The following is a 15,000-nucleotide window of genomic DNA, read 5'->3' as shown; positions in this document are numbered from 1 at the left end:
TTTTAGAAAATCTGGTTTTGTTTGGGAAAGTCTGACTTTGTTTGAGGAATTCTGCTTTTGTTCGAGAAAGTCTGATTTTGTTTGTAGAAAGCCTGATTTGGATTGAGGTCTGCTTTTGTTTTTAGAAAGTCTGAGTTTGTTCGAGAAAGTCTGATTTAGTTTGAGAAGGTCTGATTTTGTTTAAGAAAGCCTGATTTTGTTCGAGAAAGTTTGATTTGGTATTTAAAAAGTCTGGTTTTGTTTAAGAAAGCCTAATTTTGTTCGAGAAAGTCTGATTTGGTTTTTAGAAAGTCTGGTTTTGTTTGAGAAGGTCTGATTATTTTGGTTTGTGAAGGTCTGATTTCGTTTTAGAGAGTTTGGTTTTGTTTGACGTCTGATTTGGTTTGAGAAGATTCTGATTTTGTTTGAGAAATTCTGATTTTTTTAGAAAGTCTGATTTGGTTTGAGAAGGTCTGATTTTGTTTTTAGAAAGTCTGGTTTTGTTTGAGAAGGTCTGATTTTGTTTTAGAAAGTCTGGGTTTGTTTGAGAAGGTCTGATTTTATTTGAGATCTGATTTGGTTCAAGAAAGTCTGATTTTGTTTTAGAAAGTCTGGTTTTGTTTGAGAAACTCTGGTTTTGTTTGAGGAAGTCTTATTTTGTTCAAGAAAGTCTTATTTTGTTTAAGAAAGTTTGATTTTGTTTATTTCTGTTCACGAACTCCAAAAGGAAAGGTGCGAGTTCTTGTCTATGCTCTTGCCGAAGTAAACAAGAATAATTAATGGACGAAAAACCTAGAAAAGATACCACTACTACTACTACTACTACTACTACTACTACTACTACTACTACTACTAATAATAATAATAATAATAATAATAATAATAATAATAATAATAATAATAATAATAATAATAATAATAATAATAATTGAGGTCGTAAATCAAATTCACATAGTGACTTATAAAACCAAAGTTCGTGGATTTTCACTTTCGAAAATAATAATCACGATAATAGTTACTACGCCAAAGGGATGAACAAATGAGTTCATTTCATCAGCCTTCTGTCACATGAGGTAAACTAGTTTTTTTTAGGGGATCAAAAAGTTTGTTTTTTACAGACAGAAAATTTGCTTTCGTACATTTCCCTCACCACTGCACCATTTAGAACGAATCAGAAATTTTACCATAAACAATAAGCAACAAATGCCAAGTCGATTGGCAGGGTAACACCTACCCATAGTGTGGTAAAATTTTAAAAGGGAATAAGAGGCTCACCCAGTGTAGACCTCCTTAACGTTGCAACACCGTTGATTTCCCTCTTTCTTTCTCTCTTTCTTTTATTTGAATTAAGGAAGCCGTTTAAGATCCTCGTAGATAAAGTCATTATTGTGAAGTTTCACTTCTTTTGTTGGTCTGTATCTGTAGCGATGTTCTTCTGTTTGGTCTTCTGCGTCCGACAGATCTGATAGCTGGACAGAAAACGGGCCGCTGCCTTCTTATATCAAATCTAATTGCTGATTTATATCACTGGTACATTGTAGTCAAGTTCCTGTGTATGGTGTTTGAAATCCATTGTTCTCTTGACCGTAAAGCTTTGTTTGTTTGCTACTTCCTCGAGTCGTCCATATAAAATGAAATGTTGATCTGAGGGACATGAAATTAGTTCAGATATTTAACTATAGATGCCATTAAAACTTGATTTCACTTCCACTCTAGAAATTCTTTGTTTGTAACAGTGATATTTACAGCTTGAATTGCAGTAGGAATGTATTTGCGGTAAGGCCTCAAAGGTCATACAGCCATTTTGCTGTTCCTATGATGGCAATATTATTGAGCAGGCCAGTATTGACCCGGGAAGGACACTTCTAAAATTTTCAGTTCTTTGACAATACGAACATTTTTTTCAAGTGTAAAACCCCCATACATGGTACAGATGTAACCTACAGCCTTTTTACTAGACCAGACTAGAGAGGAGAATAAATTCTCTGTTAGGTACCGGGTACCGCTGGGTGTATCGTTATCACATGCTTAAATTCTCACCATGAATGGCTCCAAAACTGTTTTTAAAAACGGATAAAAGTAAAAACTACTTAAAATTAGCAAGGATACCAGATTAGACCATAGGGATCGTGAAAGTACTTAGCAAGGATATCAGGTTGGACCGAGAGGACTGCGGCAAAGTACTTAACTGTAACTATCATATGAAAGCAGCAGTTACCAATATAATAACTAAAATTAGGCCCCTAGACATTGGTACATACCAGTATAGGCATTACTTAATGGTGTTTGCATTGGTTTCTAGTAAAGGCATTACTAAATGGTGTTAGCGTTGGTTCCCTAGCACAGGCATTACTAAATGGTGTTTGCATTGGTATGTACCAGCATAGGCATTATTAAATGGTGTCTGCAGATTCCCTCCGGCTCCTAGTTGCATCCACTTCTTAGCCTTTTACTTTAACGCCATCCCCACTTCCTTACTTCAGTCTTGCAACCCAACTTCTCTAATTATTACTTCTTAGCAAGAGAGTGGGGTTCTCCCTTTTGAGCCAGTATCTCATATCACTTATTGTCAGGATCTCTTTACTTTGCGTTCCAGACACGCGACTTCCCTCTGTTCACTGTCTTGACCACTAAATGGCAGAAATCGCCTGGTTCTTGGATTGACAGCCCAAATTTCATAAAATCAATGATCGAGGAGGCTGGGTTCGAAGAATTTCCGGCTCTGTTAAAATGGGTTTATCGCTATGCTTGCTTTTACAATTGTGCTGTGATTAGAAGAATAGTACAAATAATTCCTTGAGTGCATGCTCTTTCTATGTCCAACAAAGGAATGAATAATTTCTTGCTATTTTGTGAATATACTATTTAGGGTATCACCCATTTCCTTCATTTTTTGCCAAAATTTGTTCTACAAACAACCCTGTCTATCCATATTAATAATTTTTTCAAGTGGGGAATGGAAAAAAAAATGAGTGAAAGGAGGTAACAACAGCTACCCAAAAGGTCTAGCAATTTGAGTTTCCATTCACTATTAAACAATTTGTTTAACAGCAGATGTAAACACTCCACCGATCTACCCCATTCCAAGCCAAAGTAGAACATTGTAACACTTTATATCCAAATGCTTTTCAAATTTCTTTTCGATTTTACTTTATGAAAGTGAATTCGATGGAATGAAACATGAGAATATCGAAGGGAAACAAAAGCGTCTTTTTCTTCTTCATCTTCTTCTGCTTCTTTTTCTTCTTCTTCGGAGAACTTGCGAAGAGATCATAATGGACTTGGATCCAGGGGCGTGTGTCCATGATAACAATCTACTGCCAAGGGAGATCAAATCCCTTTGTGAAACAGAGCGTATAAGATAATCGAGGTAGGTGAGTGAGTATATTTATAACTCTCTCTTTCTCTCTCTCACTCTCTCTCTCTCTCTCTTTGCTTACGTCTCTTTTATCTTCGTATGTTTTCGTGTTTATTAAGTAGCAACATATTCAGTTTTGAATTCAAGGAAGCCAGTGTCCATTTGGACTTATTATCTTCTTTATTCATCCTCTCTCTCTCTCTCTCTCTCTCTCTCTCTCTCTCTCTCTCTCTCTCTCTCTCTCTCTCTCTCTCTCTCTCTCTTCGTTAATGTCTTATTCATGTTACTTTCATTCTGGTACTCAGCCATGTTGCTAATTTACTAGTGAAATAGAATAAAATAAAATGCCACTCAATCACGAATGAAAAAAATTCTTATGCATTATTTAAAATCTTCCACCAACCTTATTTTATTTCATGTTAATGTCTCCATGTCTTTCTGGTTCTATTACTCAGTCATGTTCTTTTTTTAATAGAAAAATAAAAACGTTCGGTCAAAAAAAAATGGTTTTCTTGTGCATTCAATGATAGCTTCCCTGAGCCCTTCTTCACTTCGTCTCCATAATCCCAACCTCTCTTTCTTTCTCTCTCTCTCTCTCTCTCTCTCTCGTTAATGTCTTCATGTCTTTCTGGTTATAGTACTCAGTCATGTTCCTTTGTTAATAGAAAAATAAAAACATTCGGTCAGAAAAAAAAAAAAAAATGGGTTTCTTGTGCATTCAATGATATCCTCCTCCCTCAGCCCTTCTTCACTTCGTCTCCATAATCCCAATCTCTCTCTCTCCTCTCTCTCTCTTTCACTCTCTCTCAGCCTTAATCCTTGTGCAAAAGCAAGATTATGGGATGAGACGTTACTTGGCAGAATCCTTTCCTGTTCTAAGTTCTTCCCCTTAATCTTGACGGACGGGCAAGACAAGATAGCTAATCTTGGTGGGTTAGAAATTTATAAAACACGCCACTGCAGATCCCCAGCCACAATGATTCTCCTCTCTCTCTCTCTCTCTCTCTCTCTCTCTCTCTCTCTTATCCTTCCGAGTTCAAGAAGGGCTTTCTGACCTCCTCGAGTCGGTCCTTCAAGACGAAGAAACGGCCTTTAAGTCAATTGTGGAGACTATCAAGTAATGTCTTCTTTTGTTGTTGTTGTTGTTGTTGTTGTTGTAACTGAGACTTTCCGTTATCTAATCTGTCATTTGGAGGCTTGTCTTTAGATGCGTTGTAATATTACTAAATTTAAATAACTCTTTTTTTTCAGTAATGTCTGTAATTGGACTGTAGTTTTAACTTAGCAAATACCAATGGTAAAGAAATTAACAAAAGGATGCAAATTATATATCTATCTATATATATATATATATATATATATATATATATATATATATATATACGCTTTAAGCTACAAATTTCCTTTAATATCTAATTCGCCCTACCACAGAATTAATATATTTTCATAAATGTTAACTGAAGGGGAATTTTTAGTTGATAATAATTTCATCGGCTCCCGGGCGCGAAATTAAGAACCCAGAAATCAGGAGATACCGTGGTAGCTGAGTGGTTAAAGGCGCTTCACTGTATGTCCTGATTTCTGGGTTCCTAGTTTCGCGCCCGGGAGCCGACGAAATTATTATCAACTAAAAATTCCCCTTCCGTTAACATATATGAAAATATATTAATTCTGAGGTAGATATTAAAGGACATTCGTAGCTTTTTTGTTAAGTGAATGAGGACACCAAGATTTTGTAATTAGCAAAAATATTTCTTCAGGTAAAGAATGATTTTTTAATTTAAATTTTCAATGAATAAATCTTAGTTTATTCTAAGGACCCAGAATAAATATAAGTTTTATATTATTCAAAGGAGCGAAAATAATTACAAGTTTCAAAATAGTAAATCTATAAATATAAATCATCTATATAAATGTTTGGTTGTGTATCTAAACTATTATTATTATAATGATATTTTTAGTGATGATAATAATGATGGCAATTACGGAAATTCGCAAACTCTCAATGATACTATTACCAAACACCGATCCCAAACTTCTCTCGTTATATGAATAAAATAAGTTTATTTTCTCAGCTGAATATAAGCATCATTTACACATGAATTACCATTTGATATCTTTAGTATCGAACATTTAATCTTAATAACTTTCAAATCTCACCATGGACGAAATAACTGCCACTAAGCGAATCCAAATGAGTGTTTTTATAGTTGAACTCAAGAATTCACATCGCAGACATTTACTACCAAAATGCTAGTGAATAAATTTGATTTAAACCATTTTATTTTCAGCTTTATGACTTTTCCGTGACAAACGAAGCCACCGCCATTCAGAGGACGAATGCATGTTTGAATACGAAGGCTCAAGGAGAAATTAATAGTCAAGATTAGTTTAAATAGTAAAATATTAATTATTCTTCAATGTAATTAATCTCCAATGTCTATTTTCAGCTGATTCTCTCTACGAGGGACGTTCATTTTCAAACTGCTTCACGTAAGAGGACGGACGAAACCAGAGCCACCCAGCGGAATCGAACACATGTTTACACCGTACGGCCCAAGCAACCAAAGCAGCAGCAGCAGCAGCATTCCGCGGCAACTGTCGGACCGAAATGAACGCCACCCCGATCCTTTACGGCCAATCTTATCGAATGATCAGGATCAAATGAGCGGGTAATCTGCCATGACACTGGGTTCTGAAGATGAAGGCAATCGCTGCTGATGTTCAAATATCAGCAAGCAGCGGGGAGCGAGACATATCTGAAGGAATTGCGTCAGTGCTCCCCCATTTGCTCCTGACGTCTCTCAGCCGAAGTCGTAAAGATTAAAGAGCAGCGGATTTATGTCTCTGGCTTTCATGCCTGTGACTCATTCCTTTTGCTCTGGCATAAGTTGCACAAGTTGCAGACTGACCCGCAGTTTTATCTGCCGTGTTCTCTTTCACGGTATTTATGGTTTTTTTTTTTACATTTATTTATGCATTATCTCTCACTAGCTTCATTCCTGGAACCATAAAAAATAAATAACTTACTTATATGAATACTGCAAAGCCAACTATCACATTAATCATAAGGTAAGATTGTCACGGTAAGAATTTTAGTCTTGTGTGGGAGTCTTCTTTTTGAAAATATTCTAGAAAAACAAAATATTTAGTGGGAATTTAGATTTTTGTTCTGTACGTCTTTGCGACTTTTACCTCCTTTACTCCTTCTCCTCCTCCTCTCCTCCTCCTCCTCTTTTTCTTTTTCTACTAGAAAAAAAAACCAGGTTCCGAATGCAACAACGAAGTAAAATAATAATGATATTATTACAAGAACCAAACCCAACTGAGAAGACAACCAACATCCACGAGCATGTATCACTTTCAACACGTGAGAGACCAACCAGCAAAAAAAAAAAAAAAAAAAAAAAAAAAAAAAACTAGCAAAAAGATATACATCAGCATTCACAATCGCGCACGTATGCACGCACACGAGTACAATGGCGCTCGCAAACATGCCCGTAAACACTTCCCTAATAACCCCAAAACGACGTGGATGTCTTTGTAGAAGCGACTGCGGACGTCAGCCAGCCGTTTGTTGCATCTTCGTTAGTTCGCGTTAACCAGTTTATACGCCCCGGGACCCCACACCCCCCGTTACGACTCTTCGAGGACAGAATAAAACAGCCGACCGGGAGAAAGAGACAGATCCAATAAATAGCAATGGACGTCTTCTCTATCCTCCCAAGTGCTGGCAAAATCGCTGCCCATTTGCAGGGGCTGTAAAATAAACATCATCTCGGCACTGATGTCCTAACCAACATCCTCCCAGGGGTGGATGGAGACAAAGACTTTTTTTTTTTTTTTTTTTTTTTTTGTCTAACTACGACGCGTATATCGCGAGATTTTAGCGGATGTAAGGCTGGTTTTCGAGTTTGGCTGCCCAGAGCTCATAATTAAGATGTCGTTATTGGACGAAATGATGATACACCATGAGAAGAAGGTGAGTCAAAACCGGGACTTTGATAGAGTACTTTCCTAGTCTATTCGATATTCTACAAAATGTAGAATAAACTATTAAAGTACATGTTCAAATTCCCGGTTTTCACTCGCCTTCTTACGCGGATTTTATGATATTTGACTCAATTCGAAACTTAGGTAAGTGCATTATTTAGGTCATAATTCTGTATCAATTCACTCTATCAAGCCTAACTTATTAAAGAGTTTATGATTACTTTTAAGAACCACCGAATAAGAAACCCTTGGAATCTTCATTTGTCCAGAAAACAGAAGATCCTTAACACCAGCTACCGAAGCTCGGAAATAACAGTTAAGTAATCTAAATTATCTTAGAAAATCCAGTTTAATGATCATTGCAAATCCAGTTAAGTAATCCAAACGATCATAGAAAAATCCAGTTAAATAATCAAAACGATCCTAGAAAAATCCAGTTAAGTAATCCAAACGATCATAGAAAAATCCAGTTAAGTAATCTAAATGATCCTACAAAAATCCAGTTAAGTAATCCAAACGATCCTAGCAAAATCCAGTTAAGTAATCTAAATGATCCTAGAAAAATCCAGTTAAGTAATCCAAAAGATTATAGAAAAAAATCCAGTTAAGTAATCTAAATGATCATAGAAAAAACCAGTTAAGTAATCCAAACGATCATAGAAAAATCCAGTTAAGTAATTTAAATGATCCTAGAAAAATCCTGTTAAGTAATCCAAACGATCCTAGAAAAATCCAGTTAATTAATCCAAACGATCTAAGAAAAATCCAGTTATGAAATCCAAACGATCATAGAAAAATCCAGTTAAGTAATCTAAATGATCCTACAAAAATCCAGTTAAGTAATCCAAACGATCATAGAAAAATCCAGTTAAGTAATCTAAATGATCCTAGAAAAATCCAGTTAAGTAATCCAAACGATCCTAGAAAAATCCAGTTAATCCAAACGATCTAAGAAAAATCCAGTTATGAAATCCAAATGATCATAGAAAAATCCAGTTAAGTAATCTAAACGATTCTAGAAAAATTCAGTTAATTAGTCCAAACGATCCTAGAAAAATCCAGTTAAGTAATCTAAATGATCCTAGAAAAATCCAGTTAAGAAATCCAAACGATCGTAGAAAAATCCAGTTAATTAATCCAAACGATCCTAGAAAAATCCAGTTAATTAATCCAAACGTTCATTGAAAAATCCAGTTAAGTAATCTGAATGATCCTAGAAAAATCCAGTTAAGAAATCTAAATGATCATATAAAAATCCAGTTAAGTAATCTAAACGATTCTAGAAAAATTCAGTTAATTAATCCAAACGTTCATAGAAAAATCCAGTTAAGTAATCCAAACGATCATAGAAAAATCCAGTTAAATAATTTTAATTATCATAGGAAAATCCAGTTAAGTAATCCAAACGATCATAGAAAAATCCAGTTAAGTAATCTTAATGATCATAGAAAAATCCAGTTAAGTAATCTAAATGATCATAGAAAAATCCAGTTAAGTAATCCAAATGATTCTAGAAAAATCTAGTTGAGTAATCCAAACGATCTTAGATAAATCAAGTTGAGTAATCTAAACGATTCTAGAAAAATTCAGTTAAGTAATCTAAACGATCTTATAAAATCCAGCTTCGTGATCTTTGAAAATCCAGGTAATGAATCTGAACGTTTGATCTTGGAAAAATCCAGCTAATTAATCCAAACGATCATATAAAAATCCAGTCAAGTAATCTAAAAGATCCTGTAGAAAAGCCACATTGGCGATCTTTGAAAATCCAGTAAATAATCCAGACAATCTTAGATAAATCCAGCTAGTAATCCAAATGATCTTACACAGATCCAGTTGAGTAATCCATACTAGATCCAGTCGAGTCATCTAAACGATCTCGAACCCCAAACTATGTACAGGGACTCAGGAAAAAGAGCTGCCGTGGACGCCATCCGACCTTAGAGAGTTGTCCAAAAGTCAGAATTAATGATAGCTCCGCACACCGCGAGGTTTGTGTACCGGTGTCAGGGGGAGGATGAATTATGGAATGAATAATATAGACTGGGAAACCGTAATTGAATAGAGCTGGAGCCTCGTCTTAAGGACGTTGATTGATGGGTTATTTAACTTAGGAAAAAAATTCAGTCGCTTCATTATTCATTCCCCCCTCCCCCCCAACACCGCTTCGGTTTGTGTGTGTGCGTGTGTGTGTGTGTGTGTGTATGACCTTCGATCCTGCAACGCCAGGTGGAGTCTCCTGCGTCGTTCGGGTATCATTGATTCATGCAGTCCGCTGTTTTCATTTTTATTTCAAAATCCCAAAATAAGTCACGCCAGGTGATTTTTCTAAGCTATTCAGACATAACTGATTCATGCATTCGGGTTTTTATTTATCTATTTGTTTTTTAAAAACGAAGGACCAAAAACGGAAATAAAACAGATCAAATTTACTTCAAAATATTAATAATACTTTAAATAATTGACCCTTAAGTTGAGGAACACAGAACCTAAGTAGACTACCAAATCTCAGTTTAATTTAATCTACATCAAATCATGCAAATATCGTGGTACATAGCGATTCTAACATTAACATTCTGTTGTTGAAACAGCATATAACCTACCCCGTTGTTAACATTTTAACAATACATTTGATGTTCCCATTGTTTCACTGTTCCTGAAGCATGCTAAAATGGTATGAAATACATACGTATACTTGCCACAACTCAATTTTTATTTGTAATTTCAATTTTTATCAATTCATATGTCTTTCTGACATACTCTGTCCTTTACTTTAGTCCCAGTAGCATAAAATGCAATTTGATGATCTGTCCCGCGAATTGGTTTCTCTATTCCTCTCTTTCTCTCATCCACTTACCATTTATATTCTTTTATTTTATTCGCATTTCAGTGTCATGTTTCCATGATGCATAAAATTCAATGCTTTACTATGTCTGTCGGTCTGTCTCTCTCTCTCTCACTTTAGCTTCTCCTCGCAACCCTGCAAGTCTCTGCATTTATCAGAAGGCACCGTATTATTAGCGGATAGAGGAGACGTCGTATTTGCATAGCGTGGCGGCTCTGCCCGCATCGCACGACCTGATACCATCTCTACTACAGTTGGCCGTCTTGCCCTCTTCCTCATACTCCCCTTCCCCTTCCCCGCCACCACCAACCCACCCTCCTGTCTCTTCCATTCAACTGGAGATGAAAAGACCCGTGTCGAAACTTAAAGGGAGTAGTTGCGAGACACTTTAGTATTAAATAAGAAGAACAGATGTTCCCACAGGAGAGTCTTTGAAGATGCCGGTTTAAGTAAATCATCTCCGGGAATGCTGGAATTTCAGAAAGGAATTGTGGTGGGGGCGGGCGGTGGTTAATAAGAGGGACTTATTAACCGCATTGTTATGCTCCGTTCCTGATTCGTCGTCACAGCTATCACGGCTGCAGGAACAGCAAATTTAAAAATAAAAACAGCAAAAGTTGCAGTCACTACAGTATATGAGGTAATGTAAAGAAAAGCATCGAAATAGCAATTAAATGTTACGATAGCTGGTACAGAACCATCAGTATTCATAGCTGTAGTTGCTGTAGCTACAAAGCCAGCAACTGCATCAATAATTCTGGCTGTGATAATAGGTGGTAGCAAATTTATAAATTCATCACAGGAAAACATCGAAAGGAAATGACACAATAACAAACATCCGTATTAAAGCAAGATGCGTAAATTGCCAGTTTAGATGATTATGCTTGCAATAAAGAAATGCCTATGTATACTGTGTTGATGTGTAACTGTAACCATATTGTAAATGTTGTGATTGTCAATAAAATTTTAAAAAGTATTAATTACGGATCACCGATGGATACTGAAATGAATTAAAAATATGTAAAGAAATGCCTATGTATACTGTGTTAATGTATGCTGTAACCATATTATAAATGTTGTGATTGTCTATAAAATTTTTAAAAAGTATTACGGATCACCGCTGGATACTGAAATGAATTAAAAATATGTAAAGAAATGCCTCTGTATACTGTGCTGATGTACACTGTAACCATATTGTAAATGTTGATTGTCCATAAAAAATTTTAAATAGAATTACAGATCACAGCTTTTTACCGAAATTAATAAAAAATATCAAGAGATGATTACCCAAATTGGATTTTTAAATACAATTGCAAAGAAAAAATGTATGGTTTATGAAATTGCAATATAGAAAAAGACAAAGTTTCGTTACCCAAGCACTTTTTTTCAATGGCTTGTTTAAAAATTGATTATTTTCACTAAGCATCCCAGTTATGCTGTTTTCTGTATATCAAATCATTCTTAGCTGTTTCCGTGGCTAATATTAAGTTAATCACAAACAGTTTCCATATCCTGATAAGCTATAATAAGGCTTTACATGCTTCGGAGAAATATCTAATATCATGGCTAATGTTCTGATGTAGTAATTCTTTACAAAGTGATTGCATGGTGATCAATATTGATATTCTGATTATATTCATATGTACTGAAATGTTGATGCATATATATGTATGTTAATCAGCCACATACACATTTCGTATACATAAATACGTTGTTATGAATTTCCATATTTTGTGTAATAATAAAGAACCAGTCAATAATGAATTAACGGTCAATCAGAAGTAAATCACACAGACTCTCTCTCTCTCTCTCTCTCTCACACACACACACAGATGACCCAAATTCGACACCGGGAGGGTAGGAGGGGGAATATGTACCTGGTGGATAGTCAAAACGGTTGTGTATCGTAGCTAAGTGCCCATAACTACAATGGGAGGAGATCAAAGTTAAAATAGCTAGTACGTGGGCTACATTATCCTTTCTAAATATACTACTACATATACATATATGTGTAGTTGTAATTGTCATGCCTCTTAACATATCAGTCTTTCTCATATCAAGAGAAACAGCACGAAATCCCCACTTAACGCCGGCGGCATCCAAAGCGTCGAAACCCACCGCACCGTGATATTGGCCCAAACAACAAGACAAGGAGATATGACATCAAAACCTTTCTCTGAAGAAGTCGCTATTCGACGCCAGTTTCAAGATCCTTCGAAGTAATGATACCTTCCCTTGTACCAATTCCCCAGAAGACAGACAGACAGAGAGAGAGAGAGAGAGAGAGAATAAAACTATACTCCTTACGTACAACAGTGCCCATTAGGTAGAACGAACCTCCAACCTCGCGTAGGAAACCCCCTTGTGATCATACGGGGTTTAAAGGAATAATTGCACGACTCGTGTAAGGAACGACATGGCCGAGATGTAATAAAGATGCACGACGTGTATTTATGAAATGTCGTGCCTCGTCGGTATCATTACGCGATTCCAATGCTATGGCATTATTCAAATGTTCCGTTATTCATGTCATTCTACCCCTTCACCTTCCCCTGCCCCACCCCACCCCGCCACGCCTTCCACTTCCCACCCCCAACCCTAACCCCCTTCGATCTCATTCCGGAGGTTTATCGACTTCTCTTCTTCTTCTTTTTTAAGACGCGATTCAGTTTTATAATAAAATCTGATTTTTTTTTTTTTGCACGCGAATATTATTTTTTTATTGTGATTTTTGGGGGAGGTGGAACCTTCTCATAACCGAGGTTCTTTTATGATCTTGGTGTTATAAATAAATTTGGACTTTTTTCATTTACATATATATTCATTGTATATATATATGCATATAGTATATACATATATACACACATATATATGTATACATATATTATATATACATATATATATATAGATATATATATATATATATATGTAATATATATATTTGTTTATTTGTAGGGGGAAGGAAATACGACCATGTTGTTCCGCAGGTATGCTAAGTCCCAGTGCATTACATAATATACTTTAAAAGACTTATCTTTTAAAGTATATTTTACATGCATATTTTTCGGAAGGGTGAGGGAGCGGAACCATCTTGACCTGGAAGTACATTAACCCCGCTGTATGATAGTTTGTTATGAAGTAAATATACAAGACATATGACTTTATTTTTGGGGGACGAAGAGGAGGAGGTGGGACGGACTAGACACGTTAGGATGGAACATTATTTCCAGCCAGAGGTACCTACATCAAGTCCCACTGTATCATACTAGCTCCATTTTTTAAAATTCATTAAATTACAAAATAATTCCACAACGTATGTTACTGTTAAATTATAACCAATCTTTTTTTCTGAAGATGGGAACACCCGACAGGTAGCTCAGGATTACGCAAGAGAGAGTTTTTCCTTCTCTCTAATTATCACCAATTTTGCATAGATTTTATGCAGTTCCTTCTTTTCGTTCAACAGAATCTCATGATTTGCAAATGATAAGGATTAGCCGAGACCTTTTCCATACTTTAAAATTTTGTTCTGATATTTTGCTTCTTTCCTTCCTTGGTAATAGGCAAGATAACACTTTTCATTAAAAAGTAAGATTCCGTCCACAGAATTGAAATTATGATGTTCTCTAGTTTTATAATATTCTTTTTTGAGGTAAATGATCGCGTGATGTTTATCCCACAGTTAACAATAATTTGAAAAGTAGAGAAACTTTATTCCGTAGTAAATTCTGCCGAAGCAATCATACTGTTTTTACTCTCTCTCTCTCTCTCTCTCTCTCTCTCTCTCTCAAAAAGAAGTTTCCAGGTTTAACTGACACAAGTGAACACGTAACATAAATACCATGAAATAACTACAATACTCTAAATTTAATTTACAAGTAGTTAGCCAAACAGTTACTATAAAAAGACTCAACCAAATGGTTATTTATTATAGCGGTTGTTGAAATGCATAGATTTCTAAATACGTATTTATGCAGAACAGAATTAATCTCATATATATGGGCAAGCAACTTCATTCCAAAATTTCACTGCTGACAAATTGACAGCAGTCCCTGGAAGTTCAATGTGACCGGCAAAGGGCTACAATGAGGCCTGATAAGCTAAAAAAAAAAAAAAAAAAAAAAAAAAAAAATAGGCGAGCTATTAACAACCTAAATATTTTCATATTATTTCTTTAGAATTATAGGAACCCTATGTTGTAGCCTGGTTTTATTCTTTGAAATATCACATTTTTTGAAAATAAATTGCATTTTTCCTAGCTATACAAACCCGAGGTCCTTTACTATACGAATTACTTAAGACGTGGCTTAAGTAATTCCTATAGTAAAGGACCGAGGGTTTGTCTACTTGTGTAGGAACAAAAAGTGGCTTCATAGATAAAAACAAAGCTCTTACCTCAAACTCTAACAAACGTTGGTTCGAGCCCCACCGGGGGAAAGAATATTTTCATTCATTTCCATTCGGATTGCAAGGCATTCTGTGGAAATTTAATCCAGAACATTAGCAGGTGCGGGGTTCATTGGATCGCATTAACTAATACGAGTAACTAGCGTCACAATTCCGATGGTTATCGAAGCGGAAATAAATTACGATACCGATGCAATGTAACCAAAGACTATTTTGCAAAAGAAAAAAAAAAAAAAAAAAAAAAAGAAAAAAAAAAGTCAAACGTTCTGTCACTGGGGAAAAAGAAATATGAGTGAGGCCATTGAAGCGTCTTGAAATATGAGGACATAAAAGGGAAATAATATTTACGTCAAGACTCTCACTTACCCTTCAGCATGATCTCACAGTCATTTTTAACTTGAAGGCGCCTTCGGATTGA

The sequence above is a fragment of the Macrobrachium nipponense genome, chromosome 28 (genome assembly GCF_015104395.2).
Source record: "Macrobrachium nipponense isolate FS-2020 chromosome 28, ASM1510439v2, whole genome shotgun sequence".
NCBI classification, from domain to species: Eukaryota; Metazoa; Arthropoda; class Malacostraca; order Decapoda; family Palaemonidae; genus Macrobrachium; species Macrobrachium nipponense.
The sequence above is the reverse complement of the archived record's forward strand: the minus strand, read 5'-3'. Positions refer to the sequence as shown.